This window comes from Athene noctua, chromosome 2 (assembly GCF_965140245.1).
Source record: "Athene noctua chromosome 2, bAthNoc1.hap1.1, whole genome shotgun sequence".
In the NCBI taxonomy this organism is placed as follows: Eukaryota; Metazoa; Chordata; class Aves; order Strigiformes; family Strigidae; genus Athene; species Athene noctua.
In genome coordinates this window covers 98032407-98047494 of record NC_134038.1, presented here as the reverse complement: position 1 = coordinate 98047494, position 15088 = coordinate 98032407, and the positions used below count along the sequence as shown (strand labels likewise).

The 15088-nt window shown below is 41.6% G+C and overlaps 1 protein-coding gene across 1 annotated transcript in view; it reads left to right on the top strand.

Annotated features, from left to right (window-relative positions):
• Window positions 1-9409: 9409 nt before the first annotated feature.
• CAP2 (cyclase associated actin cytoskeleton regulatory protein 2) overlaps window positions 9410-15088 on the top strand; it is a 68812-nt gene continuing 63133 nt past the window's right edge. The window contains exon 1 of the mRNA XM_074899707.1: window positions 9410-9687. The gene's annotated coding sequence lies outside the window, so the exon portion shown is untranslated. The remainder of the gene's footprint in view (window positions 9688-15088) is intronic.

The following is a 15088-nucleotide window of genomic DNA, read 5'->3' as shown; positions in this document are numbered from 1 at the left end:
TGCTCAGAAAGGCTCCTGGATGAAATTCCAATTGCTAAAAACAGCCCGAGGATGTATACAGATGCACATTGGCACTGCCCATTGTCTATTTAGTGTCTGTACTGAAGTCTATTTTTGTAAGGGAGCTAAACAGCTCTGAGGATCTGAACCTTTGCTCATCATCCTCTTCCTGGTCAGTATTAGAAAAATGAATATACATGTGTATTTTTACTTATATGTGAAACTAGCTGTTCTAATGTTTGCTATTTGTTGGAATCCAGCCAGCAGTCAGGACTGTGAGATGGTAACTTTGAATTTAGGTTTTGGTTGTACTCCTGAATATGAATGTTTGCATTTCAGAAAATTAAGACATTAAAAAGGTTGTGATTAATGTTCTAGAACTGACATCCAAAATGACAATAGGAAAGTGGAAAAAGGTAGTAACAAATATCAAAATAACTTGTAAAAGCAAACAAATAATGGTCCCTTCTGTTCTGCTTTTTTTAACTGAACAGTAAACAACCCTACAAGTCATACAACCTCTTGGCTGGGGACCTGTATCATACAAAACCAAGGACAACCAGTGAACAAATCAACCTTGAACAACTCTCATATGTGGAGCACATCAGGTTGTCTACCAAATTTGTTCAGTAACACTAAAAAAAGTGTTTAGGAACATCTGCTATGAATACCATAAGGATTCTTGAGAAAGATGCACTTCAGAAATATTTCAACCTCTTGAACATTATGAACCATTATATCAACAACAGTGAACCATAAATACTGATGGATGACTCAAGAAGAGGGCTTATATGTGTTGCTCACCACAACTGATGATGTAGATCAGCCTGTGGTTCCAAGAATGTTAATGTGGGGAGCATCTTTCTTTTTCCTGAAAGATTTCACACCCTTGTTCCTCTAAAACATTGTATTTTCCTTTTATTAAGTGTTATACAACAGAACTCTCAACAATTCATTCCTCAATGATGATGAACTGCAACCCCTGAGGTCCCACATTGTAGCCCCTACCTTTGCTTATCACTAAGGTAAGTACACAGGAGATCAGAGAAACCACTCAGCCAATCTGAGGCAACCAGCCATGGATAAGCAAAACAGGTTTGGCTGATTATTACAGGCTGAATGAAGCTGGTGGCTGGAAGAGACTGACATTTCAGGATTGGTCAGCTCAGATACACACAGCTACCTTTCATATGCTGTGGCACAGATGTGCACCTTTAATACTGGTTTGACTTTGTAAATACATTCCTCATGGTGATCACAACTATTCTGGTTATTATCATTTAACATTTTATAAACACCACAAGATACACAGCTTTGAAACAACACTTTATACAAGCTGCAATGCCAGAGTCTATCTTATACTGGGAAAATAAGTTGGAGTTGCTTACAACAAAGATCTGGAGATACCCAGCTGGGCAGTAGCTGCGCAGATGACCTCCTACAGATCAGAGGGACAACGGAGCTGAACCTCATTGGGATGCTGAAAGGTCTCTCGCTAATCTGGTGTATACATCAAATGTATAACAGTAATCTAATGAAACACCATACGAATGCTTGTGGACCACAGATTCTCTGTGAAGGTGCTTCTGGGTTCTTTCCTTTTTATCTAAAATATTTTTATTTTAACCTAATAGGATATATAGGAACTTGGATTAAAAGCTCTTTTATCAACTATTTGCTTGTGTCACAAATATTTAAAATTGCATTGTATTTACTGTTGAATACTCTAAGCATTTCTGTTTTCCTTCAAATGCTACATATTGTCAGCCATATTAGCTCAAGGTTAAATATTAAATCTTCATATTTGTCTCTTATATCCCTTTTTCATACTCTGTGATAACTCAGCTATGTTACTGGAAATCTGTATGCAACCAATAGTGTTATTTCAGAGGTACTGATATAACTGAATCAGAATCTAAACTGAAGTTCTTATTTATACCAAGGCTTTATATTTTTTTAATGTTCATGGTCTAATTCATAAATCAGCCTTAGAGTGTTGTTTTCCTTTCTTCTCCTTTATGAAGATACAAGAATGGCAGACTTGATGGGGGATTAAAAGAGAACTCCAAGATGAATTATTCAGGAGAGTAAACAATAGTCTTTTCTAAAGAAAATGATAGCTTTTAGAAATACAGTGCAGTATGTACAGAGCCTGTGCAAATACAGAAAAATCAAGAAAATATAAGAATGAAATAAACGACTGGTTTTGAAACAAAAACATTATTTCTGATACCTAAATCATTCATCTACATTTATTCAAGTGAAACATTAATTCAGAAATGTAGCATGAAGTGCTGACCCTGTTTAGTCACTGACAAAACACTCATTGACTTGAGGGGAACCCGGATTTCACCCCATCAGTGTGAAATATTTATAGTTCCTTCTAATCCATTTAAACATTAAATTTAAATATGTTTTGTTCCTTTTCTTTGCTCCTCCTTCCCTTTTTGGAAAAGAAAAAAAAAAGAAGACAGGAAGATAATCTGGCTACTTGGACTAGATGATCATTGTAGGTGCCTTCCAACTGAAACTATTCTATTCTATCCTATTCTATTCTATTCCTTGCTGTGGTTTATCCTCAAACCTTTTCTGACTTTATACTTACAAAGTTCTTATAAAAGAACAAACCCTTCTTTACTCAATAGAGGAAATCCTTCTGCTACAGCTGTATGGTAAAAACATTTATTGAGAAGGGTAGATTTCAGAAAACAGGTCTGGCCTTAAAAAGCTCTCAGAACGTTGGGAAAGTAAAAAGACACCACTCCATTGCCATGGAGAATATGAAAGGTAGAATAAATGACTGTGCTGGGCTCTGTGCTGCTGTGCCTGATCAGCTCCCTGTACCTAATCAAGGCAGTCATCATTTGTAAAATAATAATTTAGGCTGACAAAACTGCACATTAATATAAGTAATGTACTGTACCTAGGGATCCTTGCCAGGAGTCTCATTTTGCAGGAAGTTACAAGACTGAGATATCCTCACTCTTCCAAGTCCTCTGTTGAGAGAGAGGTTGAAGGAGCAGAAGAAAATTCAGGCTGCTGTTGCCCCTGGCATTCCAGTTCTGTATTGAAAAAGCATAAATCGCCTCAGTATCTTTCAAGAACTAAGTAAAAGATTTCAAAGACTCACATTCAAAACTCACGGTCTTTTCCCCTCTATTCTATATTGGGGTAGTAAGCGTATTTATAGGAGATATCTGACAATAGCTAAATGGGTCCTTGTAGGATGAGCCCAAGCATGGTGAATATGGTGAGGTAAAGGGTTTTATTTTCTGCCTGAGTGAACTGATCTAACAGGGACTGAGTGGTTATCTTGCTTTCCCCTCACCCATCCAGCGCAAAGGAGCCTAGAGATGGACAAAACCAGCAAGGTACAGCATTGGCAGAATGGGGTAGCAAATGTCACCCACTAGCTAATTAACCATTGTGAAAGAACAGGAATTCTGCCTCTAAGGGGTTTTCTTTGACTTGGCTTGTTATGACTGCAGTTGGGGTTATGCTACTTATGAACCACTGTCTGAGTAAGGGCACAGTCTACTTAGGTGCTTAGAACACTAGATATATAACTGTCAGAATACACACTGGTTATCTGCCCACATTGGATTATATGCTACTAGGTGTTCTTTCTGTAAAAACTTATGTCACCAAGTTATCAGTTCATGTGATTTTACCACTAATTTTGCACAATTTGGTGTATTTCTTAAAGCACCATTTCCTAGAATTGGGTGATTATGTAATTATTTCAAACAAAGTTTCTAGACCGGTGGGTTGTATAGTAGACCTTGAATTCATTACTTGATTATTCCCCAGCATCTCAGGAATAGCAACAAAAAGAACCTCAAATATCCCCACCTTTGAGAAAACAAATCATATTTTCTGTGGGTGCGGATTTTTAAGTTCTGCTGCTGCACCAACTGTCTGGGCTTTCCTATGCAACAAGAACATTTATCTCAGGGAATCATCAGTAAGTTATCCCAGGAAAAAGTTTAGAGCTGGCACTATGCCTTCTACATCTAGGGGCTGAAAAAAAGTATTTGCAATCTGGATTTGCTGAGAAAAAAAGTATGCCACGATAGAACCTCCTCAGCAATAAGCAGAAATGGCTCCTACTGAACCCTAGATGAGGGTTTTAACCACTAGTAGACTAGTAAATCACAGAATCATTCGTGCTGGAAAAGACTCTTGGGATCATCGAGTCCTACTCTACAAAGTTCTCCCCTACACCATATCCCCCAGCATCTCATCCAAACGACCCTTAAACACATCCAGGGATGGTGACTCCACCACCTCCCTGGGCAGCCTAGTCCACTGTCTGACCACTCTTTCTGTGAAAATTTTTTTCCTAATGTCCAGTCTAAACCTCCCCTGTTGCAGTTTAAAGCCATTCCCTCTTGTTCTGTCACTAATCACCTGTGAGAAGAGACCAGCACCAACCTCTCCACAATGTCCTTTCAGGTAGCTGTAGAGAGTGATGAGGTCTCCCCTCAGCCTTCTCTTCTTTAAATTAAACAGTCCCAGCTCCTTCAATTGCTCCTCATAGGATCTGATCTCCAGGCCCTTCACCAGCTTCGTTGCCCTCCTCTGCCTTCAGCTGCTTGTCAGTTAGAACCCCCAGATCCTTTGAAAAGGACTGATGCATTGAACTGATGATGCAGATGCAGCAAGCCTTGACAAGCTCTGATTGTGACATTGATGCCATCATACGTATGATTATGAAAGTAACGTAGCAGCAGACAACAAGGAAAAGAATGTCATCTAGTTAGAGAAAGTTGCAGTTGCAAGAAAACACAGATTAAAACACCAGACTTTCATGCCAGATCCATTCACGCATTCTGAAAGTGACTGGAGCTCCTAAGGATGCTGGGACATTTTGAATGAGTCAAAGAAGCTGTGGCATGAAGAAGACTACAAAGCATTTGGTAGTTTTTTACTTCTAGCAGAAGTTGGTTATGCTTGCATTTTCCCCAGACATAGCTGGATTACAAAGCACTGACAACGACAAGGTCAAGAGCACAGACATTTAAACAGCTGCAATTATCCTAAGATGTTTTACAGCTCACAGCTGGGGCTGGAAGAGTGGCCCAGCATCACGGTAAAGCTGTCCTGAAACTCTGTCAAAGCAGAACTGTATATTCAACTACTAAGCTGGAAGCAGTACCTCACTTTGTTTAGTTGTACCAACACGTAACTAGAGGACAGTGCCAGTCTCTTAAGGATCCCCTGCAGCCTAGATTGAAAGAAAGATGAAAACAGAACTAGGAAGCTCAAACAGAAATGCTAACGATTCTAAAAGAGGGAAACTAACATTGACCAATGAGTAAGACTCCATCCTTCCTTTTGACTACTGCTTCCATAGGTTTCATACATAGCAAAAGAGTAGTTCAAGGTGACATAACACTACACTCACACACTTGAAAATTTTGCTTTCCCGCTGAAAGTTCCTTGCAAATTAAATGAAAAACATGAAACTTCACTTGAAACCTGTATCAAACCCCAGTACTGTATAAAACAGGATTTTTAGCAAAAATACCACACAAGCCTGTATCTCATGATAATAAATAGATAGGGCAAAACAGCAGAACTGAGGCTCAAGCCTACAATATTCACCGAGTAGCTTTCCCAAAAGAACAGCTCCATAGAACAGAATTAAACCACAAAACTACCATTACTACAAGTAGTCACAAAGATTAGTATTTGTGACTTCAGGACATTTTCCCCTTGGATTCAGCAAAGTCCTTAAACATATACTGAATTTTAAACAAGTGAGTAATTCCATCCCTATGTGACAAGCTGCTTAAATACAACTGGAATGCCTAAGTGCTCTGCTACACGGGGATGCCATTACTCACATACTTAATGATAAGCACGTGCTTATTATTTAACTTTTAATGTTGCCATGCCTAAGGAGAAGCATACAACGAATTAATGTATAATTATGAAATGAGAGTCCACACCCCCAAATCTTACTGCATAAAAGAGAATACAGAGAGGGGATAAAAAAGCAGCAGCGACATCTGTGAAACTAAATGTAATTTGAATCTGCCTTAATCTTATTTTACAGGTGATCAGATTGAATGATGACAGATTCAGCCTTATTTCACACTAGTTTGAAAGAGGAGAAATATTCCTCTTCTTTGGCAAAATCTTCCGTTTTTTCCCTGCATGTTTTGACACTTGATCTGTACAAGATACCCACAAAGTGCTCTTCACAGATCCATTTAGTTAATTAGCTATATGCTGTTTTTCAAATTCTGTAGACTAAACAGCAGATCTGATAAGCAAAAGGCATGTTGACGTGTCCTGAATGCACTTTGATACTATTTAAGCAGATCTAGCAAGTCACACTACCAAGATTTTCTCATGGTATTCCAATTAATTTTCACATCAGTAAGTGCTTGTGCAATTTTAATTCATAGTATTATTTTATGTATTGCCCCAGCAAAGACAGACTTCATGGAATCAAGGAAATGATCAACAATGTTTGTGGGTTTCTCCAAACTCATCTATGAATCACTGAGATGCAACTTACATCAATAGGGAAATTTTACAACCATATACCTTGAAAGTCTGTTTTCAACAAATACTGGGAAGGTAAGCATTAATATTTTGAACAGTCTTCTGTGAAAAAACAGGTATGCAAATACAAGGCACAGCAGAGCATTTTCTTCTGCTTAGGTTACAATGCTGTCATTCTACAGAGATTTTGATAGCCTATCACTACAGCCTCTGATGTATACTTTGGGATGCCTGCACAACTTTAGAAATACATTCTTCTATAAAAGGGAATAAAACATGCAAGCCTTGGCACAGATTTTCTGCCGCAGCAAATTCAAAAAGTAAAATAAAAAAAATTATAAAGTTATATTAAATGCCATACGCTACGCTCCATGAGCTACTATATTTTAATTGGGCAACTTCCCACAAGGGAGCTATTACTGCACTTCTTGCATAAGAAGAGCTCCTCATAATTTCAGGAGGACTACAGCATAAATTAGAACCGTAAGGGTTTATGAATGCTTTGATCCTGAAGTTAGTGACTCTGTCCCCACTAAAAAAAGTATACAAATATATGTATACAAATATATACTTTTATATATATATATATACACAAATATATAAAACTTTTAATGTTGAAATGTACTCAATGTACTTTTCCCATACAAATCTAAGCCAATATCTGAATGCATTGTTAGACTGAGGGCAAAGTACTCAGCGCCAGAGTCTGATCTTCCAGCCATTCCTTGCTCAGTGTTTCACTTGATGCCAATGCCAGGCATTTTCCAAACACATTTTTTATTGCTGCCCAAGCCTTCTTTTTCCTTGATGGGATGAAACAACAACATGTCATCTAGTCAGCATTTTTGCACATACGATATTTTGCAAAGTCCAAAATTTGCACATCTCTCATTCCTTTCTTCTCTTTAGGGTTTGTTGCTTGGCCTGAGTTAATAACTACAAAATTCTTTACAGAACTGCCTTTTAAGATCACTTTTATTTGTATAGAAACTGCAAGGCTCTCTTCTCTAATGTTTTCAGGTGCTACATCTTACATCTTTGTTTGCCACTGGGTTTCCTCTGTATTATGAGGTCACTTTACAACTACTTAATCTCCCTTTTTTCCCTACTTACTAAACTTATTAGTTCCTGTTGTTCCCTTTACCTTAGTCTTAGCCTTTTAATTTTGCCAACATTCTCCTGGGGAAGAGAAACAGACAGTTTTGTGAAGAAAGCACTAGAAGTTGGAAGCAAAGATCTGTTATAGGGAACTTGTTTTAGACATATAGGGTATCTGCCAGTTTCCATGGAAAGGAAATGCCCAATGGTTTTTCCCTCTTTTCCACATGCTGCCAGTGATGTAAAAGAATGATGCAGAGTGCTTGACTGTGCTCTTACCGTAAGAGCCTGTAAAACTTTTCTAAGTTAACTACATTACATTTTTCTCAAATTAACTTGTCATTCTACAGAAATTCAGTTGCATTTATCATCCTAAACTTTCCACTTACCACCCTGACACTGCACGTGTTGGGATTATTTTTTCCCAGAGTTGTATGAAATATGGTCCCTGAGCTTTAATCTAAATATAGTAGTTTCACAGTTTCTTAATTCTTTTGGTTTCTCTTTTCAGAAAGAGATCTTCTGGGCCTGTTTCTCACTCAAGAAGTTTCTGTGTTCTGTGCACTTTTGCAATGAGGTCTTCAATTCCATACTACCTTTTTCCCTTTTGGAAGGTCTGGCAAGACCTTCTGGTTTGAAACCTGTGCTGTTCTGTTGACTTCATCTGGCAGTTTATACGTGCCAAGGAGAAGCAGTTCTTTTCACTGTGTACAGGAAGCTGTGGCACTGATTTTTGCCATTTCCCATGCCAATTACATTGCGCTAGTGAGTTTGAATCCCAGACTGATCCTTGTGTTTTTGCTTAATGCTGTCTTTAGGCATGTGAGGTCTGTGAACTGCTGTTAACTATGTCATCCTTGTTAAAATATGGCTTTCCTCAGCCCCCATTTAACTACTGTACAATTAAATTTTTGTGTTCAATATTTTATAGTGCTGTTGTCAAACCATCAGAAATGAAACACAAAGTCTTCTAAAGGAGGCTATATATTTGATAGGGAAAGTGCTACTGATTTCCGCACAACCTCACGGTTGACTTGATAAATATATGTGGTCTTTTTTATTATCACTAACTAATCGATTATTTTTCCATTCAAGAGCAAGCTGTTTCTTTAAAGGCTGTGAATTCAAGGTCTTCTCCCAGGACCTCTGTGCATTTGCCACTTGGGAGGTGAGGCAGATTTCAGCTGTATGATCAGATGCCCCTTGGGACCACGCAGGGATGAGCACCACCTAACTGCAAACCACAGGTGCTCCCATTCGGGCAGGGGTATGGACTAGCTTGAAGCCCACCAGAGCCTGACAAACCAGGCCTAGGCACAAGGGTTTGCCTCCTGGAAGAAGTTCTGGTTTCATGGCCAGAATGAAGGCAATAACCCACTGTGGGCCCAGCTGTAGCAGCGCTCGGGCTGGACCAGCCTAGTCCTGCTCGGAGTTGACGATGAACTACTACTTGCCCTCAGCCTCCCCTGCACACGTGAGGGGTCTGCCAGCTTCCACCCTGGCCCCACTGTCCTTTCCCAGCGTGGGCCGGGCCTGTGTGGCACGGGGTGCTCACCTCCCGCTCACCTGAGCTGTGCCCGATGGGCAAGCGGGGCCGCCACGCCTGCGGCTGTGGGTGCCCCCAACCGTGGGGGCCTGCGCTCCCCCCTGCTCCTCCGCCATGCTCCCTCCACCACTGCCATATTTCCTCGCAGGCTCCGAGCCGCCGCACACCGCCGCCGAGAGACACCTCTCCCTCTGCCTCTCTCTCCATTTTCACACTCCACCCACTTTTGCTTTCTTTCTCCATCTCTGCCACCGTCTCTCCCTCTTTCTGGACTTGTCTTTATTTGGCACTCCCGGAAGCCGCTGGCCATTTCTCTCCCTGCCTGCCCGGGCAGCTGATGTGACTGACTGACACCGGCTCCCGCTGAGGAGGAGGAGAAGGAGGAGAAGGAGGAGGAGGAGGAGGAGGAGGAGGGAGAGCAGCGACGAGGCGAGGCGAGGAGAGGGAGGGGGGAGCGAGTGACCGGCCGCCGATTTTCATTGCAGAGAGGAAGGGAAAAAAAAAGGCTACACGGGTCATCAAAACAGGTAACTCAAGAGCAGGCAGCGGCGGGAGGGGCGGGATGCGGGGAGCGGCCCGACCCCCCCGGCCCGGGCCGGCTGGGGCGGGCCCGGCGCGGCGCGGCCGGGGCGGTGGGTGCGCTCCCGCCGGCGGTGGCGCGGAGGGGCCCGGCCGTGGCGGCGACAGCAGCGGACATCTTGGGGAGGGGGGGAGGGATGAAGGGGGGGGACGACACACGTGTTCGGGCTGGGGCCGGGGGCTGCGGGGCGGCGGCGTCGTTCGCTGCGCGGGCAGTGCCCTGGGCGCTATGTGGGTCAGGGCCCCGCGGGCGCGGCCGCGGTGCCGGCCCGGAGCCCGCCGCGCCCCTCAGCTTCCCTCCTGTCACCTGCGCCGGGCTGCGCACGGAGAGCCTCCCCCTCCCCCGGGTCGCAAGTTCCGCGGAGGGGAGGGGGGAGGAGTAGCCGGAGCCGGGGGGAAAACCCGAGCAAAATACCACAGCAGACGAGGGATCCTCTTTGGGGCTGACCCGCACCTCCTCCGCCAAGCCCGCGGTCAGCGCCGGCGGCGGCCGTCAATGGCGCCCGGGGGTGCTTTCGGCCGTGCCCCCAGGCCGGGTCCGGGCAGCCCAGCTTCCCGACGGGGTATTAAAAATGCCCTCCGCTTGTTTATGCAGACCTGACTGTCAGGCGATGCCAGACTTGAACGCTCTTAAATCAGCGTAAGATGATCTAATTTTGAGGGAGGCAGCTGTAGTGCTGGTGGGTAGCTGGGCTCCGAGTCCTCGGTTCCCCCCGCGCTTGGAGGCAGAGGTATGTATGAGGTGGGGGCGACTGAATAGCCTACGGCTTCAGCCCAGAGTAAAGGGTTAAACAGCATCTGAGGGTGAGGGATCTGAAGACAGAATATATACCTTTATATAAAAAGATATAAGGGGTTCTGCAAATAGCAGACGACGTTCAGAGGGGGCAGGAGGAAGGCAGAAATGAAGAACTGTGAAGCTGAGATGCTGCATTTTGCGATAACTTGACATCTGAAAGGAGTACTCCCCCGGAGACGCTGCCAGCACAAAGCCGAGGAGAACTTGTCGTGACCCCACCTAAAAATGTGAAATCTGTCCTTTGCTTCGGGGATTGCTATAGATCTGTATCTTAGCATTGCAGGATCAACAGTGAGGGTTTTTATCAAGTAAAATTCAGATTTCATAACACGTAGGGGCAGTCTTAAAAACAAAGACCATCTGGGGAAGAAAGCTTGCTTATGTGCATTACCTAAATGTGGTTGATTTCCAGTGATGGAAAATGTTGTCAGAAAAAAAACCTACACAGAGGCCAGTCCATTAGGAAATAGTTGGAAGGAGTCTGTTTAGCAGGGGGCTGGGTGGGATCAATACTACAATTATTTATTTATTTACTTATTTATTTCTAAGCCAAGCAAAAGTGGCAGTGGTTCATGGACTACCATGTTTCATTGTTTTGTGAAACTGTAATCAGGAAACTGTCCTACTTCGGAAATGTAACTTTAAAAATTATTCAGAATAACAAAGTAGTAGATGGAATGCGTTGAAACTCAATACAGTACTCTAAAAGCTGACCTTTTGAGATGTTACTGCAAGTTGGGTATCCTCTTTTTTGCAAATTTTATCTTAGCATTTCCTTTTAATCACTTGTGCAAATAGTAATAAGCTTTTTTCTGATTCTATTTTTTATTTTCTACCCAAGGATTTCATGACACTGTTTGATTCTATTCTGAGCAAGTTTGCACAAGAACAAAGGCAACCCACCTTCTGTAGGAAAGCCAGGCACATACAACAATATGGCCCTTTTCAGTCTTGGGCTTAACAAAAATTATAGTCTTCAGAATATTCTTATGATTCATTTGTGTCTTCCCCCTCATACAAATGCTGCTCAGATGTGGCAGGTGGACAGGCACAACTCCAAATGTAATGAATAAAATATGTTTTCTCAATTAAATAAAAATGAAGAGGATGTGCATTATTTACTATTACAGTAGAACCAACCTATGACATGTTTTCATTATTCTTTCTCAGCTATGCCACTCACTTCAGTGGAGAAAAGGGATTCTTGATATGCCATAAGGAGCAAGGGTACTAAGATTACATGTATTACATGTGTTAAACACCACCCTCCCCCCTCCCCCCCCCAATTAGATTTTCTAATCTCAGTGTATAATTTTTATTAACCATATTAAATCTGTTGGGGATGCTAAGTTAGAAGAAAAAAAAAAAAAAAAAAGAAAATTCCCCCCAGACTAAAATTCATGGGAATCTGAATTAGCAGGTGTTGGCAAAGAAGCAGAGTGCAGCAAGGAGGGCTGGAAACCAGCTCCCAACCTTGACACTCACTTGCAAAATTGCCTGGATCAAGTCAGATAGATAATCTTTCCATGTTTCAGTCTGTGGCCTGGCAGGGACGGTAATGATGCAGGAGGGTTGAACTCTAGAGAGAAAAATGGTGAACTGCCAAATATGTTAAAGAAATATTCTTTGTGGTTCTGCATGATTTTTAACATCATGTGCAACAGCAGAAAACTCAATAGTTGCAGTTGCTGCCTACTAGAACATCTGACTACATGAAAGAGAAGAGAACATACTTAAGTTGCCATGCTTATTGGGGCAAAACCGAAGAAAAAATAAATCGGGTATAAATTACTGCAGTTACTCAGACAGCTTTTTTATCGTGAACTGTTTAAAAGACTTTGCTTGATGAAGCACCTCTAATATATATAAATAATTTCAATTCCTTTCTCTAAAATTTTAAGTGCATCTTTGCAATAGGAGGAGCAATTCGGAACTTGTCATCTTCCTGAGGTACAGTCAGCTCCAACTGGTCACATATTTTTGAGAGCCATTTTGGCAGATACGGTTTACTGACTCTTCAAATAAGAAATGCTTTGAACTCTAAAGGCTTATTCTTCAGAATGTCACCACTAGTCCTATACCAGAATATCAACACCTTTACTAAGCAGTGTACATTGAAATGGCAAAAGCACACATAAGCACAGGCACATCTGTGGCAGAGGTTCTGCTGATTCAGTTAGTTCAGCAAGGGTATGGGGTTTGGGGTTTCTTAAACCTCTGTGATAGTTGTCACCATGTTAACAAGACTATAGCATAGACACGGCCTTAGTCCATACACATACAGGATACTGTTGTCTTCATTTCATCTGTGCATGTAAGGTATTCTGACTATGTCAAATTTCAGGGACTTTTTGTTACTAAAGTGGTCCCATTGAGACTACTTTCCTGAGTATATGCTGATGGAAATTGCTCTGTCTGACCCATAATTTTTCAGAGAACAGCAGGCTAAAGAAACTACTTGTAAAATCCAAAATACCAGTAGTAGTATGCTGGGAATCAAGGGCTTAATGCTTCTGTAGCACATATTAAAAAAAACCAGGTAAATGTTCAAGTGTGTAACTGAGTAGTGTCATATTTTTCCAATAAGACATGCTCAGATCCCATGCATTAAAGTTATGTTTTGTATTAAATACTTAATTGCTTTTTGGAAGGAATGCAAGGTATTATTTACATTTCCATGTGTAATCTGTCATTGTTTAGAGAGAATAAACAGCAGAATTAATTCATCTAACAGCTCTGGGTCCTCTAAAGCAACCATTGTAGAAAAGGGTAACTTTACAAGCATCTAAGATGGGTCCAATTTGATCTTTCTGGGCTTCACGATACCTCACATTGGAACAGAGGAGGGATAAACAGCAAATGTCTCAGATCTTGTAAGAGAGCAAGGTTGCATGGATTATCATTAAAACTCAGGACCTCTAAGTAGTAACCAGGTTACAGCAGGAAATAGAAAGGTCTTTTTTAGTAGCAGGTGGCCCATTTCATCCTGAATCAGAAGCAAAGGCACAGCCCATTGCAACGCTAGCAGTATTGCTGAATCAGGGGGCTGAATTTTAGAATGGGAGATGGGCGAAGGCCTGGAGTTTTTGTGATCAGTGAAGATCACAAATGAGCTGCAGAGGAAAGGTAGTAATCAAATGGCAAAAAGTTTGCTTCTGCCCTCCTGGCTGCTGCCATGCTGGAAGAAGGGCCCCAGGCTGCAGGCCAGGCGGGGCAGACACCGTGAGCCTGAGAACCATCAGACACAGACTGCTGAGATTGTAATTGCAGCAGGATATTCTGGTAGGAGCAAGAATGATAGCTAACTTGGCTGAAATCAAGCCCAGCTATTCAGGATTTGGCGTAATATGGATATGCATGAGAAGTAGGATGTGGAAGTGTTGTTGTGAAAGGCCACCCTCACAGCAAACAAAACTGTTACTAACCTTGGTCCTGAATAACTGAATACAGTCTCATCTCCTTTCTTCAGAAGACATTTCATCATTTGTGCTTTTAGAGCTTGCAACACTATCTATTTAGTTTTAACGTTCCCCCTTTGCTTTTCTCCTTTCACATCCCAGAGGTACTGAAACACTCCATAAGGGTTTGTCTTTGTGGAGTTTACCCTTCTGGACAGTGCAAATCAATTTGGTTGGAACCATAGCATAAAGAATCTTCTTAATGTTCAGTTATGAACTGAAGATCTTTAATAAAATCAATGCCTGCATGCAGTATTTTCTCGGTTCAGCAAGGCAGCCTGCTTACATACAGTAATTGGACTTGTGACAGGTAATTAAATGGCTTGTAAGGGCTTTCGGATGCTTGATTACATGAAAAGCACCATACTGATACATACTAAATGAGGTGGCTAGGAACATTGTGTTTCTGTTGATTGGAGAGATACTAAAACTCTTATACTTCATTGGAGGGAGAAAAGAAAATAAAACCAAGACAAAAGACTATGAGCAGTGGTGACATAAAAAGGAAGCATAAAAAGAATAGGAGAATGTACTTAGAAACTGGGTTGCCTTGGTTATTTTAAGTCAATCATGCTTACACAGACAGTTAAGTCTTGACTGCTTCAGTATATCATTAAATAATGAACTTGTTCTTTGTGATCACGAAATTGGTAAGACAGCCAAAATTATTCAGCAAGAGATAGGAGCTCTTCACAGAACTTACATATAATTAGAAAGTGAACTGATATTCCAAGTGATACTAAGCACATACATGAACACGTGACATATTTTAAAGAATTCAAATTATCAGAGGCCTAACCACAGTCCATGCAATTATTACATTGACTTGTAGACATGCAGTTTGACGTGTGCAGTTGCTTATCCATAATTATGGGACTAAACTAGGATGTGATAAGAAACCCAAATTGCGTCAACAGTCTTAGGGGTACTTGTCAAAATAGAGATTGTTTTATAAAGCAGTTTTGTAATATTTTTTAAACAGTGGGATACAAAAATGCCTCCATTCCTTTCCTGCATGATTTTGTAGACAACAGCCTGATCACTGGGAAAGGGAGAGAAGCAGAGGAAGAACCAGAATGCAAAGTATGCTTT